Genomic DNA, 11,287 nt, shown 5'->3' with positions numbered 1-11,287 from the left:
ATTAATTCTATTGCTTTTCGCTTTTGGGTTTTATTTAATTCAGTCTTGTCTTAGTTATTATCGAAAAAAAATATTTCACGTTTTTCCGCATTAAGTTTACTTTTGGTTACTAAAGTGACGCCACCGAAATCGGGGTGTTACATTGTGGTATCAGAGCACGGTCGAGTCTTTCGGGAGTTGTTGGGGAATAGGTCTTCTGTGCTAGGTTGTGTGACTCTGCAAAGAGTGAAAATTGATTGTCTGCAAGCGATTTTTCGCTTAGAATTGATTGAAGTTATTGCTTAATCATATTGTATAGTGATGCTAGATGCTATCTTATGATGAGTACTGACTGTTTGCTTCCTTTAACAGAACATGGTGAATACCAATCAACTAGCTGAGATGATGGCCACTATGGCCCAAGCTATGACAACGCAAGCAAACGATAATGCGATGAGACGTGCTGCTGAGGAGGCACGTGAACAATATCAACGTCAAAGAGAGGTAACTCTCGATCAGAACAAAGGCCTCAATGACTTCAGGAGGCAAAACCCACCTAAGTTCTCTGGTGGTACTGATCCAGACAAAGCAGATCTCTGGATTCAGGAGATAGAGAAGATATTCGGCGTACTGCAAACTGTTGAGGGTGCCAAGGTGGGCATGGCGACTTATCTTCTGCTAGGAGATGCTGAGTACTGGTGGAAGGGCACCAGAGGAATCATGGAAGCCAACCATGAAGAAATTAACTGGAACTCGTTCCGGACCGCATTCTTGGAAAAGTATTTTCTGACAAGTGCCCGGGATGAGAGGGAGGCGCAGTTTCTGACACTCCGTCAGGGAGGTATGTCTGTACCGGAATTTGCTTCGAAGCTGGAGTCTTTGGCGAAGCATTTCCAATTCTTTAATGATCATGTTGACGAGCGCTACATGTGCAAGCGCTTCGTGAATGGACTGAGGCCGGATATTGAGGACTCAGTGAGGCCACTGGGAATCATGCGATTCCAATCATTGGTGGAGAAAGCCACTGAAGTGGAGCTGATGAAGAACCGGAGGTTGAACCGGGCTGGAACTGGAGGGCCGATGAGGTCGGGCTCCCAGAATATTCAGAACAGGGGGAGGTTTCAGAACAGGAGGCCGTATCAGCGTCCTGCTGGTAGAGGGTTTGCTTCGGGATCTTACAGGCCCATGGTGGGTGCTGCTGGTGGTTCAGGAGGTCAGACTCAGAACCGGGAACTGATTTGCTTCAAGTGTGGGAAGTCAGGGCATTATGCTCGTGATTGTCCCGACACGAGGCCTCAATGTTACAACTGTAATAAACTGGGGCATACTGCGGCACAGTGTAAGGTACCAAAGGCGGAACCAACCGTCAACACAGCTCGAGGGAAGCGTCCTGCTGCGAAGGCGAGAGTCTACACCATGGATGGTGAGGATGCTGAGGGAGTCGATGGACTGATTAGAGGCGACTGCGGGATTGACGGTAATCTTCTATCCGTACTTTTTGATTCCGGTGCAACGCATTCTTTTATCTCTAGAGAGTGTGCAATCAGATTAAGACTTCCTATTACTGCTTTGAGCTTCGATTTGATAGTTACTACTCATGCCAAGACTCTACTTGCTAATTCAGCATGCATGTATTGTCCGATAACATACAACAATAGGATCTACCATGCTAACCTAGTATGCCTAACTCTTAAGAACCTAGATGTTATCCTAGGAATGGATTGGTTGTCCCGCTATCATTGTCTTTTGGACTGCAACCGAAAGAGAGTGGTCTTCCCTGATTCGGATCTTTTCGAGTATCTATCCGCCAATCACATCAGCGTCGCTTTGAACGAGGGATCTCAGGAGTATTCTGTTTTGCTGAGCTTGGAGAGCAAAGGGAACCCGGAAGTGGGCAGTATTCCAGTGGTGAAAGAATTCACGAATGTTTTTCCTGGCGATGTACCTGGATTGTCGCCTGTACGCGACATTGAGTTTGCGATAGACATCGTACCGGGAACAGGGCCGATTTCGATTGCACCATATCGTATGGCACCTGCGGAGCTAGTGGAACTGAAGTCCCAACTCGAGGATCTTCTGTCGAAGGGATTTATACGACCAAGCGTTTCACCTTGGGGAGCGCCAGTCTTATTGGTGAAGAAAAAGGACGGGAAGTCGAGATTATGTGTCGACTACCGACAACTGAACAAAGTAACCGTCAAGAATAGGTATCCGTTACCTAGGATTGATGATTTGATGGATCAACTGCGAGGAGCTACAATATTCTCGAAGATCGACCTGAAGTCGGGTTATCATCAAATCAGGGTCAAGACCGAGGACATCCAGAAGACGGCATTCAGAACCCGTTATGGACACTATGAGTACTTAGTGATGCCATTTGGGGTGACGAATGCACCAGCAATATTCATGGCTTACATGAATATGACCTTCCATACATTTTTGGATCGATTCGTCGTGGTGTTTATCGACGATATTCTGATCTATTCAAAGAATGCTGAAGACCATGAGGAGCACTTGCGACAAGTTTTACAAGTGCTGAGGGAGAAGGAGTTGTATGCCAATCCTTCTAAGTGCGAATTTTGGCTCAAGGAGGTAAAATTCTTAGGCCATGTGATCTCTAAGGAGGGGATAACTGTGGATCCAGCAAAGGTAGAGACCGTATTGTCGTGGGAACGGCCGAAGACAGTGACGGAGATCAGAAGTTTTGTCGGTTTGGCGGGATACTATCGTCGCTTTATCGAGAATTTCGCGAAGATTGTTGGACCGTTGACTCAACTGACGAGGAAGGACCAACCTTTTGCATGGACTGAAGCGTGCGAAACTAGTTTTCAGACGATGAAGGAACGGTTGACGACGTCAACTGTACTCGTCTTACCGCAACCGGAGGAACCTTATGAAGTATACTGTGATGCTTCGCATCAAGGTTTGGGATGTGTGCTGATGCAACATCGGAAGGTCGTTGCTTATGCTTCAAGACAACTGAAGGTGCATGAGAAAAATTATCCAACTCATGACTTGGAACTAGCTGCGATCGTATTTGCACTGAAGATTTGGAGACATCACTTATATGGATGCAATTTCACCATATTCAGTGATCATAAGAGCTTGAAGTACCTGTTTGAGCAGAAGGAGCTGAACATGAGACAGCGTCAGTGGATGGAATTTCTCAAAGATTACGAGTTCACTCTGCAATATGATCCTGGAAAGGCGAACGTAGTTGCTGATGCCTTGAGCAGGAAGATGCACATCTCGTCGATGATGGTGAAGGAGCTGCAGCTGTTAGAGCAATTTCGAGATTTGAGCTTGGATGTGAAATTATCCGAGGGAGAACTGAAGTTCGGGATGATCAGAATTACCAATGGGTTGATGGAAGAAATCCGAGACCAACAGTTACAAGATGAGTTTCTGCTCGGGAAAAGAAATTTGGTAAGTCAAGGTAAGGACCCAGAATTCAAGGTGGGAAGTGACAATATCCTACGGTGCAAGGATAGGGTTTGTGTGCCTAACAACCCTGACTTGAGAAGATTGATTATGGATGAAGGTCACAAGAGCAAGTTAAGCATTCATCCTGGAATGAAGAAGATGTACCAGGACTTGAAGGTGAATTTTTGGTGGCCAGGAATGAAAAGACAAGTGGCTGAGTATGTAGCTGCATGTCTGACATGTCAGAAGGCGAAGGTGGAGCATCAGAAGTCTTCAGGTATGCTACAAAGCTTGGATGTGCCAGAATGGAAATGGGATAGCATATCGATGGATTTCGTCGTGGCTTTGCCAAGAACTCAGAAGGGATACGATTCTATTTGGGTAATCGTGGATCGACTGACTAAGTCGGCTCATTTCGTACCTGTGAGGACTACGTACAACGTGGAGAAACTATCAGAGATATATATAGCGGAGATTGTACGACTTCACGGAGTACCGACAAGTATTGTATCCGATCGAGACCCGAAGTTTACATCACATTTTTGGGGAGCTCTTCAAGAGGCTTTGGGAACAAGGCTGAGACTAAGTTCTGCTTATCATCCGCAGACTGATGGACAGACTGAGAGGACAATCCAGTCGTTGGAGATTGCTACGCGCTTGCGTATTAGACAACAAGGGCAGTTGGGATACCTTGTTACCGTTGATTGAGTTCACATACAACAACAGTTTTCATACGAGCATTGGTATGGCACCGTATGAGGCTTTGTATGGCCGCAAGTGTAGAACACCTTTGTGTTGGTACCAAAACGGAGAAAATCTGTTGGTAGGACCGGAACTTCTGCAACAGACCACTGAGAAGATCAAGCAGATCAGAGAGAAGATGAGGACTTCTCAGAGTAGACAGAAGAGTTATGCAGATCAGAGGCGCAGAACTCTGGAGTTCGAAGAAGGAGATCATGTATTTCTGAGAGTTACTCAGACGACGGGTGTTGGCCGAGCAATCAAGTCAAAGAAGCTTACGCCCAAGTTCATTGGACCGTATCAGATCACTCGTCGAATTGGACCAGTCGCATATCAGATTGCACTACCTCCATTTCTATCAAATATTCATGATGTATTCCACGTGTCACAACTGAGGAAATATATTGCGGATCCGACACATGTTATCGAGCTGGATGATATTGAGTTGAAGGATGATCTGTCTTTCGAGACACCGCCAATTAGCATTGGTGACACCAGGATGAAACAGTTGAGAGGGAAAGAGATCGAGTTAGTGAAGGTCATTTGGAATAAAGACACTGGTGATGCGACATGGGAGCTGAAGGAGAAGATTCAAGAACAGTATCCAGAACTTTTTACTAACCCTTAAGTTTCGAGGTCGAAACTTTCTTTTTGGAGGGTAGTAATGTAAGGCCCGAGTTTTTAAGTTCATGCTAAGTGAATAAACTTCTTATTCACGATTAGGGTTGATGTAATGTGAAGGGAAACCTGAACGAAAGTTTATTAAATGAAATATATTTATGAAGGGGAAAGTTCAGGAAAAGTTCAAGGATTGCATTATGATCGATAAAAGTTATAGCACGATCGTTACACGCTTAAACCTAGGTCAGAAACCCTAGTATATAGCTAATTTTCACTTTTAGGCACGATGGCAGTTAATTCCAAAAATCTTCAGAGAAATGTTAGAACTTCTCTTTTTCCATATATCAAAATCGTTTTGAGGCGAAACTCTAGGATCTACGAACGTCCGATTCCAATCATCGGAAGTTTGCCGAAACCGAATCCCTGGTATTTCAAAACCCTAGAATTTCTCGACAATGAAGACTTTATCTATTCAGAGCTTCAAATGAATATTCTACACGCGTACACCCATTTCTCTTGATGATTTCAATCTTTCTTCAGAAGGAAGTTTTCCATTCCGACATCCGATGCAAAAAGCAACTTATCGGGTAAAATAGTTTTATACCGACTATGCATTAGTTGCCAAAAATACAAGGAGACCTCTTTATAGTTTTGGAATTCTTTTGCCAAAACATATCTATTAATTCACGGAGAATGACGCCGGAAAAATCAGATTCGCGAAACTTTCATTTTCCCGCGAATTTCCAACCTTTATATATAGCAAAGAAAGGAAGAAAAACTCAAATTTTCCTCCATTTTCTCTCTCAAAGCCGCGAGTTCACCAAGGAAGAAGGAGAAGAAGATTTTGTTCAATCCTTGCTTGATCGTTGATTAATCAGTTGCTGCTTCAAGGTTTCGAGGTATAGTCGCTAATCCTTACCTCTGATCGCTTTTTCCATAGCTTTTCTGTAGAGTTTTCTGAGCGGATAGTTTATGGGTTTTTGCAAAACTATCCTGAATCTTTCATTTCTGATTCTAAACCTCTTCCTTATGCGCCCAAGATCACTTCTGCCGGGTTAGATTTTCCGTTATGTCGCCGGAATTCCGCCGGAATCAATTTGAGCCTAAAATACCCATTTTTGGAGTTTTTGGTGTAAAGCTTCAACCTTTAGGCTGAAAACTATCGCCTTAGCTTAGTGCTAGTAGGATTAGTTGTCATAAACGTCGTTAGTAACGTCCCTGCAAAATTTGGTTTTTGGGATTTCAGTTTTGAAATTTCTAAGTTAAAAATCATGACCAAAATACCCCTGCGACAGTTTTTGATCCGATAATTTTTCCGAGTTCAGAATACCCTTAGTTACGGCTTATGAAAGCATAGGAACCAAGTTTGATCGAAGAAAAATCGAACCCCACAATTAACCAAAGTGGCCGAGCCCTATTAGGGGGGGAGGAGGAAAATTTCCTTTTCCGAAAACTTGTCCTTTCGCGCTAGATTATCGTACCTCGGAGTATGTATTGCTTCGTGTAACCTTAGTAAGTATTGATAGTTTAGTTTCCGATAGATTCTGATAGTATTTCTGTGGTTTTGCTCTAAAGGTGATTTTGAGGAATTCCCTGAGGAACAAGGCTTTGAGTGCGAGGAAGCACTAGTTGATCATTCTGGAGAACTTTCAGGTGAGGGCTTCTCACTGAATCTCTGGTTAATGCTTAGGGTCGATGTTTCGACATTGTTTACTATTTATGCACTGGATTGTGTGTGATTGGAAAATGTTTTCTGAGGCTTCGGCTGACAATGTAGATGATTCATCTACTGAATGTTTTTGAGATTGACTTACATGCTATGTGCTATGTGGGTAATCTAGGATGTGTGGTGCATGCTTTATATGCTAAGTGCTAAGTGTTAATGTTGAGATTTCTTGATATATGACATGTTGTTGATTGTGATGATTTAAATATGCTTTACACTGGAAATCTGAGATTCTGAATGGTGAGAATAGCGGGCAGGTCATGCCGATTTTATTTTGAGAGTTTTGAGAAAGTTTGATAGGACGAATGAGATTCGGGCCTTGTATAGGGTTTATGGATCGAGACATTCTCTGGAGTCATTTGGGGATTCGAAGATCCCGAGAACTTATAGGATTTGCGATAAGACTAAAGGGATAATTATTTTGTAAAGAAAACTCATAAGACATTAAACAACCTCTAAATCTTTAAGTAATGGTATAAATCTCGAAATGAGGCTTTGGATGCAAATCATAGTTTTGGAAAACGAGAAGTGTCGTCGGATCCAAGTGTTGAGTCTGTTGTTGATGTGCTGTTGGAGCAGCGTTTGTTGTTGTGCTGTTGGAGCAGCGTTGGTTGTTGTGCTGTTGGAGCAGCGATGTTGTTGGGCTATCCTGGGGATAAGTCCGGGAAACCGTTAGTTTCCGAGAGTATGATACTCTGTGCTCGCTGAGCAGTTGTGACCATCGGATTTAGATGAGTCGGATGATTTGGAGATCATCGTCGGTTATGTGTTGGCGTGAAGTGTGTCTTTTGTCGCAGAATCGACTTTACCTTAGGGTAAGCTTTTAGAAACTTTAATTTACCTAGAACACGTGGCGATGTGTCGAGTGAGATCGGAGACGTTGGTTGACTAATCATCCTGCATTCATGCAACATTAATGGGGTATTAACACAGGACGTACTCTGGACCTCGTCGGATTCCAAAATGGTCATAAGACCCGGATTTCCGTGAAAGAGCGTTTGTAAACGTCTCTTGTAGCAGACCGAAATGGCAGACCTACGGGTTACGGCTGATCTGACTACCGCTGTCGTTGGAGTAAGAGGCACGCGGGCCGAAATGGTCCCACCGTGGCTGGTGCTAGGGCTGATCCGTTGATGTCCATCCGTTCCGGATTGCATATTGGTTGACTGGGTTAACCTGCATACATATCATGCAACATGCATACTAATTTAGTTGTTGAGTGTGATTGGTAATTGTTAAACCTATTTGGAACATGCTAATTGCTATTATTGCGTTTATGTTATTGTGGAACATGCAACCCTAGGAATGACATCTCTAGCTATAAGCCTAAGTGGCTATCTATTACTTGTACCTATTGGGTTTATTATCTACATAGTTCTTTAGAGTTGACCCTCGCGTCTTCTGTGTGTGTTTTGGCGGACAACGCCTTTTGTCAGATGAGTATTGCGGATTGGTTCACCATGGTCCACCCTTCGGGGGGGATCAGATATGAGATGATCGATCAGGACGACCCCGGGTCGTGGGTGGTTGACCCCGCGAGCCCCCGAGCGACGTATTCGGGGCGTATCATGGAGGACCACGTGGATAGTGGAGGACTCTTGAGGTCGGGAGTGTTGAGGAGATGCTCTATCAGCTTCAACTTGCCACCGGGCGTTCACTGTGGACCAGGTCTTGGAGGAGCACCGCCGCCACCGTCATCTTCAGAGGAGGAGGATCCCTCAGAGGAGATTCCAGTGGGAGTGCCTTCGGCAGGGTCTAGTGCACCCTCTGTTGCGATCATTGATGATCAGGGTTCGGGCCCTAAGCCCATGAGTCCAGCATCGGAGCGCACTGCGGTTGCGAGGGGAGGACGGATAGGGCTGGTAGACTTGGTCGTTCTGGATTCTGATTCAGACGACGATCATGCTAGCACATAGTTTTGAGTGTTGGTATGAGCTCCTCGAGTTAGGATTAGTGTAGGAGTAGAGTTTTAGCTCTGACAGTCTTGCTTCATTTGTTACTTAGGGGACAGGGTAGATCCGCCTATAGCTTTTTGTGTGGTTTCCTTACGGGAATCACAGAGAGTTGGTTGGACTTAGGAGGTCTTATTTTCAGGCCATTGGGTCAGCTGATTCTCAGTTTTGAGGGATGGTGTTGCGGGCACTTCACCCTTTTCATTTGGTTTGTATATATTGCCTACGGGCGTTGCACTTTTCTTTCCGTCACTGGAGGTTACTCGTGACGAGGTTGCTACTTACAGCGGGGGCTGTTTATATATATTGTATATTAATTCTATTACTTTTCGCTTTTGGGTTTTATTTAATTCAGTCTTGTCTTAGTTATTATCGAAAAAAAATATTTCACGTTTTTCCGCATTAAGTTTACTTTTGGTTACTAAAGTGACGCCACCGAAATCGGGGTGTTACATATTGCTTATTTGATGATTTTGGCCTTGCAGAGAAAACTACGGTTGTGATGTTGTTTGCTTCACTGCTGATCTTGGCCAAGTATGTTATATCTTGTAAACTTCACTTTCTGTAATCAAGATTACTGTTTGGTAAATTGTGTTATTGGCATAGATGTTTAAAGATTGTAAAATTTTGACTGGGGAAACTTGCTTTACACCATTTTTATATGATGCATGTATGGTAACAAATACTTAATTCCATAGGGTGCACAAGAATTGGAAGGTTTAGAAGAGAAGGCCAAAGCTAGTGGAGCCTCCCACTTAGTTGTGAAGGATTTGAAGGAGGAATTTGTTAGAGACTATGTATTCCCTTGCCTGCGTGCTGGTGCACTTTATGAGAGGAAATACTTGCTTGGAACGGCAATAGCCCGCCCTGTGATTGCAAAGGTACACTTGTGCTTAAGTTTGATGTTCTTGTCTTCCATCTAAGTTAGTAGCAGCTTTATTACCCCTTAGAAATCTTCCAATTTTTTGGTTGCGTTTTGAATGATAATGATCAGGTATATATATATATATATATATATATATATATATATATATATATATATATATATATATATATATATATATATATGTTTTTTTGTTTTTTTGAACATATATTGATACCTACTGAATTGATAGGCCATGGTGGATATTGCCAAAGAAGTTGGAGCTGATGTTGTTTCCCATGGTTGTACATGGAAAGGAAATGATCAGGCATGTACTTCATTATCAACTGATAACATTTCATCATGTCAATTATTTTTTTCTGATTTATTTACTCATGGTTATTCAGGTTCGGTTTGAGCTCTCTTTCTTTGCTCTGAATCCCAAGTTAAATGTTGTGGCTCCATGGAGGGAGTGGGATATTACAGGGAGAGAATATGCTATAGAGTATGCTAAGAAGCATAATGTACCTATTCCTGTAACCAAGAAATCCATATACAGCAGGGACAGGAACCTTTGGCACATAACCCATGAGGTAAGTATTTCTTGTTATGCTCATTCTAGTTGAAGTTAACTATATTTTTATGATTTGTCTCATGGCTTCTTTTGTAGTCTAAGAGCACTTTGAAAACTTTTGGGGAAATTTTCATGATCTGCTCAAAGTTTTTAATTGGATCATATCAAGTCATTGGGGTTTCAATAGAGAAGAACATTTTTTTTTCCAATTTTTGCAAATGTTCTCATAGGCATCTTCATTCCAAGATTGGATATTACTCTTATTAATGATTCATGTATGCCTTTTCAGTGTTCATTTAGTTATTTCTTCTAAAAGATGGAAAAACTTGTAATTGAGTCCCGAATCTAGACACATGAAGTACCAAACTGTAATGTGAAACCTCATTCTGATGCTGTAATATGAGAAATTGCTAAAAATGAAAATCTTCAGTTTCATCTATGTTTGCTTATGTACTATAGCTCCAAAACAATTGATTGGATATATGACATATTAACTGTTTCTCTTATATTTCCAATTTGTGCTACTGAAGGGCGATGTATTAGAAGACCCAGCAAATTAGCTTTTCCCCATGATCGAATTTTCTAATAAAATCAATTGTAGAAGAATTTACAAACATGCACGTAGTTTCCCAAATTGCTCACACACTTTAGCTATTTTGAACGTGTTGCAGATACGTGGAAATCGGGATAGAGAATGGTGTTCCTGTATCGGTGAACGGGAAGAAGCTTTCACCAGGAAACTTGGTTGCCAAGCTGAATGAGATTGCTGGAAAGCACAGAATCGGCCGAGTCGACCTTGTTGAAGACAGGATTGTATGCATGAAGATCCGTGGAGTTTATGAAACCCCTGGTGGCACCATCCTCTTCAATGCAGTGAGGGACTTGGAGTGCTTAACACTTGACAGAGAAACACTTCAGCTGAAAGAAACATTGGCCCTCAAATATGCAGAGTTAGTGTATGCTAGGAGGTGGTTCGATCCACTCCGTGAGTCCTTCGACGGCTTCATGCAGAAGATCACCGAAACCACAACAGGCTCAGTGACTTTGAAGCTGTACAAAGGTTCTGCTGCTGTGACTGGTAGGAAGAGCCCTTACAGTCTTTACAGAGAAGACATTTCTTCATTTGATACTGGGGATTTATACAATCATGCTGATGTTGTTGGCTTTATCAAGCTTTATGGTCTTCCAATGAGGATTAGAGCACTGATGCAACAAGGCCTCTAGATGGTGCTTGGTTTCATTATGTGCTTTGTTTTAGACTATGCTTTCCATGCACTTTGATTTTTCAAGCTTTATGGTCTTCCAATAAGTGGAATATTGTTGGGGATTCAATTCAGAAATCTGAATAAAACTGTTTTCATTAATGGTGTAACTTATGTGAGCACAAAATTCAAACATTTCAACTCAAT

General features: G+C 42.6%; 1 pseudogene; it reads left to right on the top strand.

Moving 5' to 3' along the window:
- Nucleotides 1-393: 393 nt before the first annotated feature.
- On the top strand, nt 394-11,143 carry LOC130739517 (argininosuccinate synthase, chloroplastic-like; annotated as a pseudogene).
- The last annotated feature ends 144 nt before the right edge of the window (nt 11,144-11,287 follow it).

Source organism: Lotus japonicus, chromosome 1 (genome assembly GCF_012489685.1).
Source record: "Lotus japonicus ecotype B-129 chromosome 1, LjGifu_v1.2".
Classification (NCBI taxonomy): Eukaryota; Viridiplantae; Streptophyta; class Magnoliopsida; order Fabales; family Fabaceae; genus Lotus; species Lotus japonicus.
This window is presented reverse-complemented; position numbering and strand designations above follow the sequence as displayed.